General features: G+C 34.8%; 1 protein-coding gene across 7 annotated transcripts in view; it reads right to left on the bottom strand.

Moving 5' to 3' along the window:
* The window catches only part of LOC137579875 (receptor-type guanylate cyclase Gyc76C-like), a 55,434-nt gene that overhangs the window by 35,301 nt on the left and 2,603 nt on the right, over positions 1-17,530 (bottom strand). For 4 of the 7 annotated variants that reach the window (XM_068293726.1, XM_068293723.1, XM_068293725.1 and 1 more), the window contains exon 2: positions 16,021-16,226. The exons of 2 other annotated variants lie outside the window; for them this stretch is intronic. The gene's annotated coding sequence lies outside the window, so the exon portion shown is untranslated. Of the gene's footprint in view, positions 1-16,020; positions 16,363-17,530 lie in introns of all 7 variants that reach the window. One more of the 7 variants, XM_068293724.1, reaches the window with a different exon arrangement.

Here is a 17,530-nt window from a genome sequence, read left to right as displayed (position 1 = left end):
TATTTTGACGTGTTCCCTTATCGAATGTTGCAATAAAACTGATGAAATTTTTAAAGAGGTTGTGAAATTCATCGTCATCTTGTGTTCACATGTTGAGCTTCAATTAAAAATCGTAAAGTCGACATTTAAAGCGGTGTTTCACATTGTTTACATTGGCTATAGATTCAAAATTGGTAAAAAAAAAAATATAAACATAATACAGAAGCCAGAAAGGGTTAAAACAATTTTCCAATTTTAATTTGAAATTAAATTGCTTGACAAAGTTTTTTTTTATTGTATTTTCTGTCTAGAATCTTATAGTTGAAATTTTTTTGTTTTTTATTCCAGCTTAAAAGACTAAAGAAACTGTTGAAATTGAATTCACTCCACTTCCATATGTTTAAATATATTTAATAAATATTAAAGCATTCAACAAATCTAATCTAAAAAAAAAATGTATAGGTATATAAATATACAAATGTATGTATGTATAATAATAAAAACCAACAACTTCCAGATGTGCTGCTGACAGTGTCAATTTGTTTTTTTTTTTTTTTTTTTTTTTTTTCTGTCTTTTTTTACGTAACAACTTGTTCTTGGTTTTTTAGTTTTATTTCAGTTCTCTTTGCTCTGTGTTGTCTCTTCGAAGTTGTGTAATCCATAAGAAGCGGTAAGCAGGCAGACAGGAAAACTGCAAACCAAACCAATGTGCAAAAAAGAAAAAAGGGCGTCATGGTATGGGGATATGGATCATTTTAATGGGGCAACGACTAAAAAGTTCCCCTAACTGAAATGGAAGGAGGGATACTGACTGGTGACTCTTGTTGGCACAAGTTTTAGAGAGACTTGAGCAATGAACCTCGCAGCATTGGCCTTGATTTTTGTTTCTTTTTTTTCTCGACATTTTTATTCTTATTGTTGTTGTTGTTGTTGTTTTTCTGTTTGACTTTTTATGCCCAACTTGTTGAGTTGAATAAACTTTGAGGAGACCCAAGCAAACCAAGTGGAAAATGCTTTATTGCGTGATTTTGTAACAACAAAAGCAACAAGAAAACCGCCAAAAAGTACACTGAACAGTGTTAAGGATCAACGACTATATAGATGCCCTGTAAAAAGTTTGAAAAACAAAACCAATAAAGAAAATCATATTGTTACAAATTAACGACAATTGTTAATTGTTAACATTAATTTGATGATTTGCATATTGCCAAGGTTTAAATAGACGCCTTGTATGCCCGCCTTATCTCTGTCAAACAGGGTATCCAAAACAGAAGCAGAACATAAAGCTAAAAATAACATTTCTGCCGCTGTCTTATCAGAAACGCAGACGCATGAAATTCCATATATATATACATTCTCCTTCTTCATTTTTTCTTCTTTTTTTGTTAGAGCAATGATAAGAACATGCGAGGAAAAGGAGGAACACATTCCGAAAAGAGGGAAGAGAGATGAGGCGACAGATACTGACACTGAGAGAGAGAGAAATGAACAGAGAACTCTAATTTTTTAGAGAGAGGTCAAAGTTGGCCAACGCATAACGTGTTGCTGTGGGTGGGTGGGCCAATTCCAATGACGACAATCCGAATGGAGGGTTAAACATGTGTTCCAAGATCTTATCGCCCATATTTTTTTGCTGCGGTGATAAGATTTACCAAGTACTCGCCTATCATGCCACCACACATGCCTATACCAAAACTACAAAAAACACACGGACACACATAAGAAAAAAAAATAAAAAAATAACTCAGAACCAAAAACACGGCTTTTCCACCAGAGAAAGAGAGAGAGAGAGAGAACGAGTGACTGCATTTTGGTTGAAATGCAACAATTAATTTAATTCTATTAGCTCGTGTATGTGTTTTGGTCAACTTTTAGCAAACGTCCCTCACTTGGACCAGAGCCATTGGCCAAACAAAATGACAAAAGCACCAACAATAGCCACCAAACAACGGACCCAACCAACCCAACGTACGTACCAAAGAAACCAACCAACTATTCTGGCAGATGTCCGCACAGGATGCGGCATCAACTTTATGTTTTTGTTTCCCATGTTTCCCAGCAGCGCAATGAAATTAAAACTTATAAAAATTTAACTTTTTTTCGCTTGCTAGTACTACAAACTATCATTCAATTAGCAAATGGGAAAACTATTTTGCCCATCAAATTATATATAATAATGATGAGTGAACAAAAAGGAAAAAAAAAGAACCAAATAATAATGCTCTTAAATGTATGCTATATATATGTTCCATTCATGCGTAAGTATGGTAAGCAGCAGAGGAAAATTTAGTTGAATTACTCAAGGCAAATCTTCTTATGGCCATCAATGATATCGATAGTGTTTTCAACATCATTACAGCTGCTCGGTCCAAAATATTATGTTTTGCACATCTATCTTTGGTCTATTGCAATGAATTTATTGCATTTTCAAATGAAGAAAGATAATATCTGGTATTCTGACTTAAGCATAGGCAAGTTAAAGTTGCTAATGATGATTCTCTTATTAAGTTTTCACCATTTTCAATTTCAATGCATAAAATTCGAAAATTATTTATTAATGAAATGTGATTTTCTTAGTCATTTTATTGTTTATCAATGTCTTTTATGAATCGTTGAATAAATGTTGTAATTTATATGGAGAAATCACTTAAATTTTGTATTGCCTTTAGTACCATAAAGAAGCAAAGAGTTTGGTTAAAATGTTGCTTATTTTGTCCCTTATGAAGACACTTGGGATTCAATGATGACAATAAAGCCAATGATGATTATGGTGTTGATGATGTTCATGATGGTGATTCGTTTATTTCAACTCAATTTACATAAGCATATAAAAAATTGCTTACAAGTTTCGCCTTATCTGTGCGCATTTAAGCGATTTAGGCAACAAAGTTAAAGAGACTTTTCAACGCTTTGGTTGTTTGTTGTCGTTGTTGTTATTGTTGTTGTATTATGCTATTGTTGGTGTTGTTTTTGGTGTTTATGTTTAGGCCAGAGGCCCGAGCACTAAATTATGTTGTTTTAACTTGGCATTTAATGGCTGTTTCCCGACCAACCACAACTCGGTGTCGACATGACCGGAAGCAGATTGTTATTGTGGCTTGATGGTGGCGCGACCAGCCGCCTGTTGTTGTGTGCTGTGTTGTGCTTTGCTTTTGCTATTCTATGTATATTATGCTAGGCATTGATATAGTGTAGTGGTGCCTTGTGGCATATCTGATACCTGCCATGCCCTGCCTTTTCTTCTAAATTTTTGGATTATAGTAAATAGTGACGATGACTTGTTCCTGTCCAACAACACCAACAACCACTTATACTTTTGCCTTACATTAGACCATGTGCGAGATGGTGTTGCATAAATTAAAGTTGCTTTCTTCGTTTTCCTTTTTTTTTTTAACAATTATATATATAAGAATATAGAAAACTTTCCATGCAAATTTGACGACTCTTTGTCGTTATGTTCGTTGGTTCTTTTATAAGGAGCCTATGTGTATATATACCTGGACGCCCCCGTCATATCTCGTCGCCGACACCGTCGTCGTCATTGTGTTCTTCTAACAACACTTTGTGGGCTTGCCATTGGCCAGCAATTTAAGTGTTTTTGTTAAATAAACAAAATAGGAATAAAGTAAGTAGATTGGTAAAAGAAAACGACGCCACAAAGTCGTTCGGAATTCCGTAGGAGGTGATGAACAGAGAATCCACAAAGGGTTTCTAGGGCGAGGTTTTTCCCCCTCTATTAGCATTAATCGCACTCGTGTGTGTCCTTTATGGTTAAAGAAGAGACGACGGTGAGAATCAGAAAGAGAGAACGACAGAGAGAGACAGAGAGAAACAGAGAGAGAGTACGCAAGAGAGAGAGAGCGGGAAGAAATTGTCACTAAGTGTGTGTGCATACCTTTTCCCTCCACTCAAAAGAGGACCTCATAAATTTACGACTCTGTGGTACATTTTGTTTGTTCTGTAATTTCGCTTTGCCACCAAACCAAATTGAGAGACAAAATTTATGATTATTTTTATGAGGGCTCTCTGCAATTTCGCCATAACCAAACGCCCAACCACTTCTTCTTCTTGTTTTTTTTTTTGAAATAGTTGCTTGTTCTGGTTGGTGGGCGTGGCTTAGAATAACATCAACAACTACACGAAGAAGGCAAAACACAAAACTTTTGCGGGTAAAAAACTTTTTTAATAACTTGTCTTTCTGAGTTTTAGAGCAGAGAATTGAAGTACGCGTCAGTGGGAAGTTTTGGTTTTTTTTTACACACACACACACAGAGTAAGCTAAGATGAGAAATGAGAAATAAGTTAGCATACTTTTCAGGGCCTACACAAATGGTAATTAAACTAGGTGACGATGCTCATCTCACTGCTGTTGCCGACTCAATTAGCATCTCTGGATGTGTATATATATATATGTGTGTGTGTGTTGCTTCCATCCCTCACACACAATTTGTCACCATTTTTTTTTCGTTTTCGTTTCTTTTTTTCCGAACTGGACGCCAGCTTGTTGAAGTTAAAGTGGCTAGTAGACAGGTAGGAAGGAAGAGAGTGCCGTAAATTGAATGAAACTGTTTCTGGTTTTCCGTCACAGATTCACCAGAACAAGCCAGCAACCCGGCAACAGTTGCGAAAAAGAGTTATCAAATGGAGCCGCCATGGTTTGAAACCTATTCAAGGGTAGCCTCATGCACAAAGAGTCCTTTAGACACATTCCCGATGATTTATTTACATCACATTGCTAGCTTGTGATTTAGTTGGACTAAACAATAAACAAATAAATACTGTATAGTCTAGCTTGAGTCCTTATTAATATGTATGTAAATAAATGAGTAAACCTTTAGAAAGTGTGAAAGGAAAGGATTCGTCGTTTCATGACACCCTGTATAGTTTGTTGATTACTACACTTGATTCAATTACTTTTCCTTGAATCTCAAACTCAAAATATTATATATCCAGGGTGTTTTTGTATTCCATTGCCTTTGATTGGGTCAGTACTTGTTGGCTTTAACTCTTAACTGGTGGGTGTCAATGTATTATGGACATAGTGCACTATTCACTTTTTCTTCTGGCCTTGTCTCAATTGCTGTATGTGTGGGTTGGCTACTTCAACTTCTACGTATGACTACCTGTGGCTTCCTTTGTCGAAATGGTATGCAATATTTTGCTTTTCTATAGAAACCGCCCAAGGGTTAACTTTGTGTGCTGGTCTTTAACTTTTTTTCAACTTTTTTTTTGTGTTTGCCACAATTTGTCGAGTTATTTATATATGTGTACATACATATGTATGCACCTACTTCAAGTTGCTGCTTTATTTATTATGTTTAGAGCAAATGGACCACAACAATTTTGTTTTATATCACAATGTTTTTTCTTTATCGTAGCCTGAGTGTGCCATGGAAACTTTTCAAAAGGAATATATTCATTGGACCTATCGAGCTTATCTCTACGAAGGTTAAAACTAGCAATAAGTTGTCAGAAACTATATAAGTAAGTATGAGAAATGGAACTCCCTAGGCTAAAATTCTAAAGTTGGCGCCATCATATCTAGGATATGTGTGCTTTCGTTTTAAATTTTCAATTTATTTGATCATATGTATGTATGTATATATGTACCGGACACTTGATGATTGACTTCTGTTTGAGGCATTACTCATAAAATTCCGTATTGGTACTTGATTGCTTTCTCACTTACTGACTCGTTTAGTGATTGCTGCTCTCATTCAATCTCCTGGCTATTTCTTTTTATTGTTGTTGTTGTTTTTCAGTTGATTGTCGATGCCATTTTTCCTGTTTCTTTACGGCTCACTTGCAACAGTAGCAATTTTAGTTATTTTCTAGCTCTTTATACTGGTATATAATCGTATATATGTAGTATATACTTATGTGTGTATGTACTTTTATATATGTACATACATATATTGTTTTTGGTTCTTCACGCCTGATTCAATTTCTCATGCAATTTTCTTGGCCTTTTTGTGGAATTTCACAAAAGTTTCTTCGGCAACACTTTTCTTTTTATACACATACATACATATGTGCATATACAAACATAAGTATATACATATGTATATGAACGTTATCCTTTTCCTTTGTGTGGGCACTTAATGGATTTTCAGTCACTTGTCGTTAAGCGTATTTCATATTTAAAAAGAAAAAGAGGAATAACAGATATGAACGAAATTAAAATGACAGTTTTCCCTTTACATTTTAATTAGCTCGTTTTCATGTCTTATTATCGTCATCGCCAAGGCAGGAAAAGGAAAAATAAAAAGGATGTTCTTGCAAGAATCTTTTCGTCATTAATGTTTTTTTATACCATACACCCATAGGGTGAAATGGTATATTAAAGTCGCCAAAATGTATGTAACAGGCAGAAGGAAGCTTCTCCGACCCTATAAAGTATATATATTCTTGATCAGGATGAATAGCCGAGTCGATCTAGCCATGTCCGTCTGTCCGTCCGTCCGTCCGTCCGTCCGTCCGTCCGTCCGTCCGTCCGTCCGTCCGTCCGTCCGTCCGTCCGTATGAACACGCAGATCTCGGAGACTATAAGAGCTAGAGCCACCAAATTTGGTATGTATACTCGTGTAGTATGCACATGTTCAGAGTTAATTGGAATTTCGGCCACGCCCCCTTACGCCCCCAGGAATCACATAAAACTGTTTTTCTTAAAAAGTATAACAGCTAGAGACATCAAATTTGGTTTATATACTCGTTTAGTTGGCGCGCAGAAACTAATTGTCTAAACTTTTTGCCACGCCCCCTTCCGCCCCCGGAATTTACATAAAACTGATTTTCTTAAAAACTATGACAGCTACCGACATCAAATTTGGTATGCAGACTAGTTTAATAGACGCGCAGAAACTGGCTATTTAAAAATTTTGCCACGCCCACTTCCGCCCCCGCAAATCAAACAAAACTGATTTTATCAAAAACAAACAAAGCTAAAGTCACCAAATTTAGTATGTATACTGGTTTAGTATTCGCGCAGAGTATATATATTTTCATATTTTGCCACGCCCACTTCCGCCTCCATAATTAAGAAAAAACCGATTTTCTCCTGTAGTTTTTTGACTATCGCATTCAAATTCGGCAGACTAATTAATCTTATCTATTTCTACAAAACTACCAAATTTTATTGAAATCGGATTAGAAACATGCAAAATATGCGTATGAACGTATTTTACTACGCGGTCCACAAGGCCAGAATTGGCCGTTGGCTAGTAGCGGCGCTAGAGTGCTCGTGTGTTCGTAGAGTGAGCGAGATAGCACATACTATGAACCATGTAAAAACAATTTAATAGACATACATATGTACATTTGGTTTTCGAAATTTAAAAAAATTTGTTTCACCTGGTGTATGGTATACCCGAGTCGACGAGTCGACTTACTTGCTTAATTTTTTTTTACATTTTCATTTTAAGACGTTTAATTTTTTGCTCAAACTTTTTCTTGGTCTATGTTTGCTGAATTACATATTTGTGCCATCTCAGCAAAATATTTCACTTAATTGGCTTCATTTACTCGGTCTTAGAGTAAGGAAGGCAACTGAAGGATTTCAAATGTAAAATGGTTTCAAGTTATTTACAAGAAATATAAAGAGAGTGGAAAAGATAGATAGGTAGAGAGAGAAACTGAAAGGGGGACAAACTGCTGTTGGCAGTTTTAGTTGGAGAAGAGAGAAGAGATGAAGAAGAAGTTTACACGCAAAATGCGTTCTGTTCATTCAAAAGTCATATTTAACACTCCACCGAGCTCTGACAATTTGTGCAAAATTATACAACTATAGTAATTTCTGTCTTCACCTGCCGCTACTTCCTAACTGCCACCTTGACTCCCCCCTTGGATGTGGATGCTTTTTAAGAGAAATTTGTTAATTAAGTTTGCCATTTCGTTGGGGAAGACTTAAAAGAGAATTACATGTTGCATTTGCAAAAGTTAAGCGTGGCTTGTCCATAATTGTGTTGAAATTTACTATTTATGTAATTGTTTGATCCTCTTAATTTATGCAATTGAATTAAATCGTTTAATAATCAAGTTTCTATCAATTTTATGTGTAATTCAATTCAATCCAATTTGAAGACATATTTCTCAGCTGTCAAGTCAAACGGAAATGAATTTCCAAAAAAGCCAAAAACCAAAAACCGAACCGAGACATTCGACAGTCGACTTGCTCGTTTTCGTCAGTCAATGTGTTATGAGTGCTCTGTGAAGGAAATTTACCAATGCCATTCACAAATTGATGCAAATACAGTTTCGTCTATAATGTCACTGTCACTGATGCCTTCTAATTGATGGGCATCAAAAGAGAATTGACTGAATGCATACACGTGCATTTGTTTGTATGTGTGGGCATATGAAATTCTCCCCGTGTTGTGGGTGTTTTTCTCTTCAACAATTTTCTTTCAATCATCTATCTATAGCAACATATTTTTTGACACATTCTTGTTAAATGCTTTAATTGCCATTTTGTTTTCATGCATAGTATGTTTGTGTTTCAATCAAAAAGAAAATTGTGGATTTTTAAGTCCAGAATAGCTGGATCAAAACCACTTTCCAATTCAATGGACTACCAAATAGATACAGTTTGTAGCAAGAGCAATTATATTGTAGATCTATGATCACATCCTTGTGGGGAGTATTCTCCAACTATGTAGATATGTGTAACAAAGAAAAGGATGCCAAAGGATGTCAATTTATCAATCTGTCTGTTTTCCTTAGGCCGTCAATTTAAAGGCCAAAGAGGAAATTTTTCATTAAAATCTTTAAATTCTGACTTAAACTAAATTTCACCTTTTGTGAATTGGATTTATATTTCTTTGTTAGTAATTAATTAAAAGCAAAAATCCCAAATAGAATTGTTTGCCTGTTGAGGCTTTCAGTGTGCTTTATCTGATATTAGCTGTCTGCATGGACAGTAAATCTGGAATAATAGAATAGAATAGAGTACCACAATATATTTAAATCTATATACATATACATACATATATACTGTATAGAACTATCTACAACCACTAAAATACACGACACCTGTGTACTCGAATTAAGCCAAATCCGTGGTTGCATTTGACATACGAGGATATTCTCATTTGCCTCGAACAAAATGAGAGAGAAAGCATTCATGTGTGGGTGTGTATATACCAAAAACACAATGCGGGTTGGCTGCTGTTTCGGTCGCCATAGCTTCAGACTCATCGTCCCGTTTTCCTGTACCCATTTCCATTCCCAATCCCAATCTTAGTTCTTTGACGTGTGGTGGTTGGGGGGGAGGTGAGGTGTGGAAACTGAACACATGTACATACGTATGGTTGAATGATCCTGGTTAAGCTTTCGGCTGTTTTAGTAATTTAAAACGGCTCGTTTTTAGGTTTGCATGCATGCTGAATAATGAAGTTGTTGCCAATGAAGATCATGACGATGATGATGATGATGTGCAAAAGGCATTTTAACGAGCGCATAAATTGTGCAAAAAGTGAAATGAGCAGAACCGAAAACAAAAGCCAGCAAAACAAGAAGAAGAAGAATATGTATATTGAGAGTTGCGTCGAGTAATAACAAGAACTAAACAATTCACCTAAAATTTCCCCTTTTGACTTGCAAAAACAATTAAAAAGACTAAAGATTACCATGTGGCTGCCTACATATACTTATTTCAAATAAAAAATGTTTGCAATATTCACTACCAAAAGGAAAAAGGCCTTCTATTGATTTGCTGAAATTGCATTTTATCGCCACCACCATACATATAGATATATGCAAATCAAATAGGTATCTGTATAGGTGCATTTGTTTCTTAAAGGATTCATCTTTGTTTGTCATGAAAGCCATTGTCATCTTTCATTCATTCATACATAGTCGTCCGTCTGCCATATTATGTCTAATTTATGCAGTGGGCAAAAACTCTTTCAATGTGTCAAATTATTAATAGTGGAATTTTTGCTACAAAAAAATAAATAAAAATGTGGAAAAAAAGTAGCAAAAAAAATATCAACAATTCATTGTTAACTGATTGAGTACACATACACAGGCCAGGCCAAGACTAAGCGACCCAAAAAGCGTGAGCCAAAGAGAGTTAGATACCGGTAACCCGCCTTCAAAATGCAATAAAATCAAAAATCAAGATAAAATGTGAGTGTTTTTTCTTTTCCGACTTTTTGCACAGACATTTTAAAGGCCCCCACCCGAGCAGCGATTAATGTAAACACTCACACTCACACACACACACACACACACGCAGCGATCGAACGTTTGGCCCGCAAAAGCTATGGAAATTTTTTCACTTGTTTCGTTTCAATTATTATTTTATATATGTATGTATATATGTATGTACATATAAAGGTAGGTATTTTTCAGCGATATGCGCGAAAAACTTTTCGGGCTTGACAACCAAAAACAAACGAACAAAAAACGAAAAAAAAAAGATAGAAGAAAGAAAGAAAATGTTGTTTTCGAAATAAAAAAAGTATTGTGTTAAAGACAACGACAAATAGGAAAAATTGGACACAGAGTTTCGCATACTCTAGAAACAGAGACACCAAAAAGTACAATTTTGGTAAGGGTATTTATTAGTTCCTCATATTCATTCTCTCTCTTGCCTTTTTCCCTCTGTCCCTGAAGAAAACATGGCTATATTTTATTAGTTTCATTTAGTATTGAATTACTAATTTAATTAGAGGCGTGAAATTTTGTTCTGTTGCTGTTGTGGATGCTGACAAAACACACACACACACACACACAGTTGACATTTCTGACTCTTGCTCTATCTATTTATCTCTGGCTATCTATCTCTCTTGCTCCTTGCATCAGGCCTTACACCTAGTTATTGATATATTAGATATATTGTTTAATAACAAAATTGTTTAACTATAATATTTAGTTGGCATATACATACATACATACATATGTACGTGCATACATAAATAATGGAAATTTAGAACAAGTTAGTTACTTGGCATTGAAATTCTAGCCATAAATACTTTTGGTCAAGTGATGACGATTGGACTGTAAATTACCAAAAATGCTAATAAAGGAGCGTCCAATGCAAAAAACGAAACGAAATAAAAAGTACAAACAATACATAAGTTAATACTATATTTCGACTATTAGTCGAGTTTTTCAGTTTAAAAATAGACAAAAGTCAAAACAATTTCATGAAATTCATAGAAAATCTGCAATTTATTTTGATTCATATACTTTCATGTATATATGTAGGTGTCAAGCCCTTTTCTATGAATAAAATGAGTATTTTCATTATTAAAATATATCAAAAAATCCAACATCGGCTATGTCCAAGGCAATACCCTTGCAGTCTTTGGCAATAATATTCTTAAATGTTTTAAACTCTTTCTGTGTGGATTTCTCGTATAACACTAAATGATATTGTGGTCCAACTTGCTTAAATACCGACGGACGGACAGACGAACTCAATCGACTCAAGAAAATATATACTCTTTATGGAGTCTCTTATTTGCGCCACGAACATCTGACCGAATTATAGTACCCCCCTCTTGCAAGGGTATAATATGGCCAATGCGAAATAAATGTTGTGTTTTTTGTTTTAGGATTCAGTTAAAGCATTTTATTTTGTTCTACTTTGCAAACGGTTGTGGGTGAGCAGGAAAAAAAACACTATTTTTTGTTATGCAAGTGGTTTTTGTTGTACATTAATTCAACAGCAGCACCCATCACCCACCACCACCCAATACTTGGAAAAGTTTTCCGCATCCGCTAAAAATACCAACAATTAATTGTTATTTCTCTTGTTATTTGTTATTATTGGAATATATATACATAGATATTTTGAAAGCTATATTTAGAAAATAACATAACATTATACGCATACATAATCCAAACAGAATACAGCGGAGTAAATGCGGTTGAAACAAACATTTTGTTTGTAATTAGTTTCAATTTATTTCTTGGCCATAAACCGTGTGGAAAAAATAAAACAAAATACATTTTTTTTTTTTTTGTTCTTTTTTTGGGTTTTTGTTTTGGATTTTTTTTTATTTTTTTAGAGGCCGCTAATTAAACCTTAGCCAGAGATAGAGATAGTGAGTGAGAGAGAGGGGTGTGGTGAGGAAGTGGGTGTTTGGGAAGGGGGTGGTGCTGGCAAAAGAAAATCCAGCAGCAACTAGTTGAAACCAACAGGTTGACAGACAGAACACGGTTGTATTTCAAATTTTTCTAAACTTCATTTGGCACGGTTACTAGCTTGGCCGTTTGGTAGGTTGGTTGGGTTGGTTGGTTGCTGCTGCTGCTGATGTTGGTGTTGTTGTTGTTTTTTTTTTTGAGAGTTTGTTTCGGTACCAGAGAGAGAGACACCATATCATATCATATATAAACTTGTTCTGTGTTTATTTTGCGCTAAAACCGCAGCAAAAAATAGCAAACAACAACTAAAAACAAAACCAGAGGGCCCGAACTAATGTCGATCATATCGAAATCTGTATACCCTATCATGAATTCATATGGGGTCTTTCATTTCGATGTCCTGAGACACGCTCATGTCTTCACATTTTTAGGATCTCTGCTGCTCAAACTGGCTAAATCGAATTTGAAACATTTATAAGACAACGATTTGCATATTTAGATATAAAAATTGGTGTTGATCATCAAATGTGATCAAGATAAAGTCATGATTAGATATGGCAAGTCTCGCGGAGATAATACTTTTACGCTTTTTGCGCCACCTTCGCTCCCAAAATGGATATACCCCACAAATGTGTGGCAAGGGTAGAACAGGGGAAAAAAAACTGAATAACAGAAAAAATCGTTATGTGGTTCTGCCTTCTTCTCCGACAATCTTATCATCTAATGTTCTAAAAATAGACACGGGGCCCCGTCCCTGGAAACTTGGAACGAAATTCTCTTCTTTTTTTTTTTTTTTTGTATGTGTCGCCCAACCTTTTTCTTCGGTTTTTTTTTTCTGCGACGACCAGAGCATATTATACAAAATGTATCTTTGCAATTTTCGCTAACAAAAATTGTTGTTTTCTTTTAGAGAGACCGTGTGATCATTTAGCGTTGTGCTAATTCAATTTATATCGAATACATTTCATGTTTTTTTTATATTCATTTTATTTCCAACCATTATTTCATTTACTTCATATATTTACATATTTAATACATTTCATGTAAGCATGTGTGTGTGTGTGTGTGTTAGTGTGTTTCAAATTTTCATTTAGTAACTTTCTTGACTTTGGGTTGTATTGCAAAATAAATCCAAGTTTTTTTACTCTACAGATCTGCAAAAGCCTTGATTAATAAATTTATTTATGTAAATGGTATAAAAAAAAACACAAATTAATTAATAATTGTTTTTGACTTTGTTGTTTATATTTGATTTTTCGTTGACTTGTAAAATGTTTGTCTAAGCTTATTTGAAATTTATCAGTTATTAGAGATTATATTTTGAAATATAGATGTATCGACTATCTGGCAAATCGTTATCATTGTTTGCCCATATAACATAGAAAATAAGGAAATATTTTCTATTACCTAATATTTATTCCCTCTAATAATGACGATTTATCCTTCAAAAACCTTCACTTAGATCCATATAAGACAAAGTCACCAACTACCCAATTTAAAATGGAACCTTAAGGAGGTATTCTTGCTTGGGAGCATGTTTTTCGGACCCTTTTTAAAATAATTATCATTTGGAAACCGAAAAAGTTATTATGTCTATTCTGAGTCGATTGCATTTTGTTTCGAAGTACGGACTGTATCCTTGCAGCCATTTCAAAAGATTTGGCTTCGAAAAGCGTTTAACTTTGAACTTTGCCTAGTTAGAGGAGAACATTGCTTCACAAAAAACATAAACAACTCAAATAATTAGAATACACCATAATACCCTTCGAGCATCATCCCTCTCTGGATTCGATCCTGTTCTTCCTGTGCTTAGCCCAATTAATATGAGAATAATTAGTTAACATTCAAATATTGGCTTGCTATAAAAGATATTGATGAAACAATTTGATAACTAACTGTCTGCATAACAGGAATTAAAATTCAATGAATTTTGATTAGATATATCAAATTTAATACAAACAAAATGCAAAATACGAAACACCACTGCACCAATTATACAAATGTACAAACGTATGTAGGTGTGCATTGGAAAAACACACGTATTTCAATCTAAATGCACACATATGTATGTATGTATATACAAATATATTTTAAACTTCATTAAAAAGTTGACCAAAGAACCGCAACAAGTTCAGAGAGAAGGCCACCAGCTGGTCAGAAAGTGAGGTTAAAAGAGGCGTTCAATGCAATGAATGGTGCAATCTAGTGTAATGGAGTTGAGTGGTGTGGCAGGCAGGGTGGTGCAGCGGTGGGGTGGTGCCCCACTGTTACCTCAAAATTGCTGCTGCCGTGGCTCAGTTCTTAGTTTCTCTTTTTGACCAATTTAAAGCAAATTTAATACCCTAGCAACATAGGTATACAATTTAATTGTATAAAAGTTTGCAGAAACATTAGCCAAAAGATTTCTAAGAGTATTAAATAGCTTCTAGTAATAAATAGAAAGAGCCATGTCTTCTTTGCGTTGTGCCAATAACAATTTTTGGTCAATTTTGCTTACACAAACACACTAAGCATTTTCAAAGTTTTCAAATTCGGAAATCTCGTCTTGTGTTCGAAAAAAAATAACAAAATTGTCGGTACTATGCACATTTTCAAAGAATTTTGTTTACATTTTCGTTTTGTGCTATATATAGAGCGAAGGAAAATATTTACAGCATAGAGGAAAATTATTTTTGGCCTCTATCGGAAATGTTTTTCCCAAACAGAATTCGCTTATTGCCTGACTGGCCCCAAGTCTGCGCCCCATGCGTTGCCTTTCTTAGTCTCTCTTTCTCTCTCTCTCTCTCCCTATTTAGCTTTAATATGTTGGATCTGTTTTATGTCAATATTGCCAAAAATAATAAATATAAAGAAATGAAATACATATAGCTACATATTTAGATTTACATACATGTAAATTGTGTAAATACTTCTTCCGCCCAACTATGATTTGTCCCTTTCTGACGCTTTCTTATCCTTTCCATCTCTTCCTAACTGTCTTTCTGGGTATGCAATTGTTTACTTGCAAAATATTAGGTAATAAATGTGCCAAATTCGATTTGAATTCCCTTTCTGCAGTGTCGTCAACAACATCTTATTATACATATATTTTTAGATATACATACATAAACATATGTTTACACATATCTGAATTCAAAGGTGAAATTAAACAGGTGTTTTTTTTAAATATTTTTGGGGGGTAAAACTGCGGTACGATTAAGATTGGTAATGTGGGACCAAAAATGCTTTTAAATAGCTTTATTTATCGGTATGCTATAACTTTTATCTAATTCTAAATGTAATGTCTTCGATTGATAACCTTAGGTCAATTAATTTTCTATATCCAAGCACCATCGGGTGAAAGAGGAATGATTTTTTCATGGTCGGCCAACCATATTGGTCATAATAACTGGTGTTAGAGAAAGAGAGAGATGGCGTTAGGATAAAATATCAGTAGAGCTTCTCGTGTGTTTTTAGTACTATTAAACTTGATAGGAAGCCATAGCAATGATAAGTAGAGTAGTTAGGTCGGTGAATGGAGAAGAAACTATGCGAGCGTCGAATGAAAATGGCTTCGCCCACATAAGGATGCACTTCAAAATGTATTAACATGTTCAGATACAGGAAGATCAGAAACTTGTATTTTCTTTTCTCATGCTAATATAAGGTACATCTGTACATACATACATACATATATGTACATGTACCTATCTATTCTATGAACACCAAGAATTGTCACAATCCGAAAGCAAAAACAACAACAACAGAAGAAGAAGAAAAAAAAACAGATTATACTTCGCGTATACTGTGTACTTAGAAAACAAAGGCTGCCAGATTGAATGTGGATGATGATGATCACGATGAGGAAGATGGTTGACGGAGATGAGGGGGGCGGGGGCCTGTGGAATGGTGTGCGTCGGTGGTCACAGCAGAGGTATGAAAAATGGGTTGAGGGGGGTGGCATTTACTCACATTTGTGTTGGCCTTGTACAGAGATCGTTTCACTTGCTCTCTCTCTATCTCTCTTTCTGTGTCGCTCTCTCTGGCTATTCTCTCGCCTCCCACGTTGTTTTGTTGTTATTATTGTTGCCTTTGCTGCTCTGCCTGCTGCCTTTACAGTTAGATCCAACTTATATTTTGATTTGCTTTATTTTGTTAAATTTTCTTTTGTTTTTGCACTATTTTAAAAAAAAAAAAAAAAAAAACCCAATTGTTCACTGAATTTTCATTCTTTTTCCTACTTGCTTTCTTCTTTCTTTTGTTTTTCTTTTTGTTTTAAATGGAAATTATTTCTTTTACGCACACATCACAACTCTAAAAGAAGGGAGTTAGAGGAAGAGAGAATGAGACAGGGTCAGACAGATAGCGAGAGAGATATTTAGATAGACTGGGATGGAGAGAGTGAGTAACTAATGATGTACTTTGGTAGCGGTAAATTGAAAATTCTGTCTGTAAAAATTATGGTAGTTAAATGTTTATTGGGGGAAGTGCAGTGCAGTACAAAGGGTGTTCATATGTACATACAAACATATGTATGTATGTATGTACATAATAGTGGGACAAAGGCAGACCGAAGAGGGGCATGACATTTTGTGCATTTTTGCATTGTGGTAGGTTAATGAGCAACAAAGAGACCTGCAACCAAAGAAGAGAGTTCTGTAGGCACACATTGTAGGTAAATGCATGCATGCATATGCATGTGTGTGTGTATGAGTGTAGTGTGCGTGCGAATGTAATCTGAACGAAGTATAGACGAAGAGAAAGAAAAAAGGTCTGTAGTTTATAATATTTATTAAATGCTAACTATTTAAACTAACTAACTGAAATGCATCTTTGAGCTGATAATCGTAGATTTTTACTAATTAGAAGATACCCCAACGACTGTAATATAAGATAAGCATCCTGTTAATGATAATCGCTTTATTCCTATACATATACCTATGTATATATATGTATGTATGTACATATGTATGTTTCTGTGGCTATGTGTGTGATAACCTATAGATTTAGCTATCCACCAACTAATATTAGTTTACCCAGCAATAAAATTAAGACCATTGGAATGATAAGAACATAATAAATTTGCACACATACATACATACATATGTACATAAAAAAAGATTGTTTATTTAGACAGCCTGCAATGTTCGATTGAATTTAGTCAATTTGTTGATATTTACATCTTAAAGATGTTATATCTTTCTTTCGATTATTGTTTGTTCCTTTTCAATCTTAATCGTAGATTTTACTATGCATTTCTAATCGGTATTGTTCCATTCCTTTTTGGGTCCCTATTTTTTATTAATATTTTATTTTTTTCTTTTTGTGGCTGAGATAAAGTTGGAAATTGGCTTTATCAAAGTCTGTTGGGTCTCTCGTTATATGTGTTTGTATGTGTGTTATCTTTGTTTCATTTCCTCTTCTGTTCCCTGCTCCTCCTCTCTGGCTCTAGAGCCCTCTCACTCTCACTCGCGCTCTTCCA

This window comes from Drosophila tropicalis, unplaced genomic scaffold, assembly GCF_018151085.1.
Source record: "Drosophila tropicalis isolate 14030-0801.00 unplaced genomic scaffold, ASM1815108v1 contig_805, whole genome shotgun sequence".
In the NCBI taxonomy this organism is placed as follows: domain Eukaryota; kingdom Metazoa; phylum Arthropoda; class Insecta; order Diptera; family Drosophilidae; genus Drosophila; species Drosophila tropicalis.
Note: the sequence above shows the minus strand (reverse complement) of the source record. Positions and strands in the feature narration are given on the sequence as shown.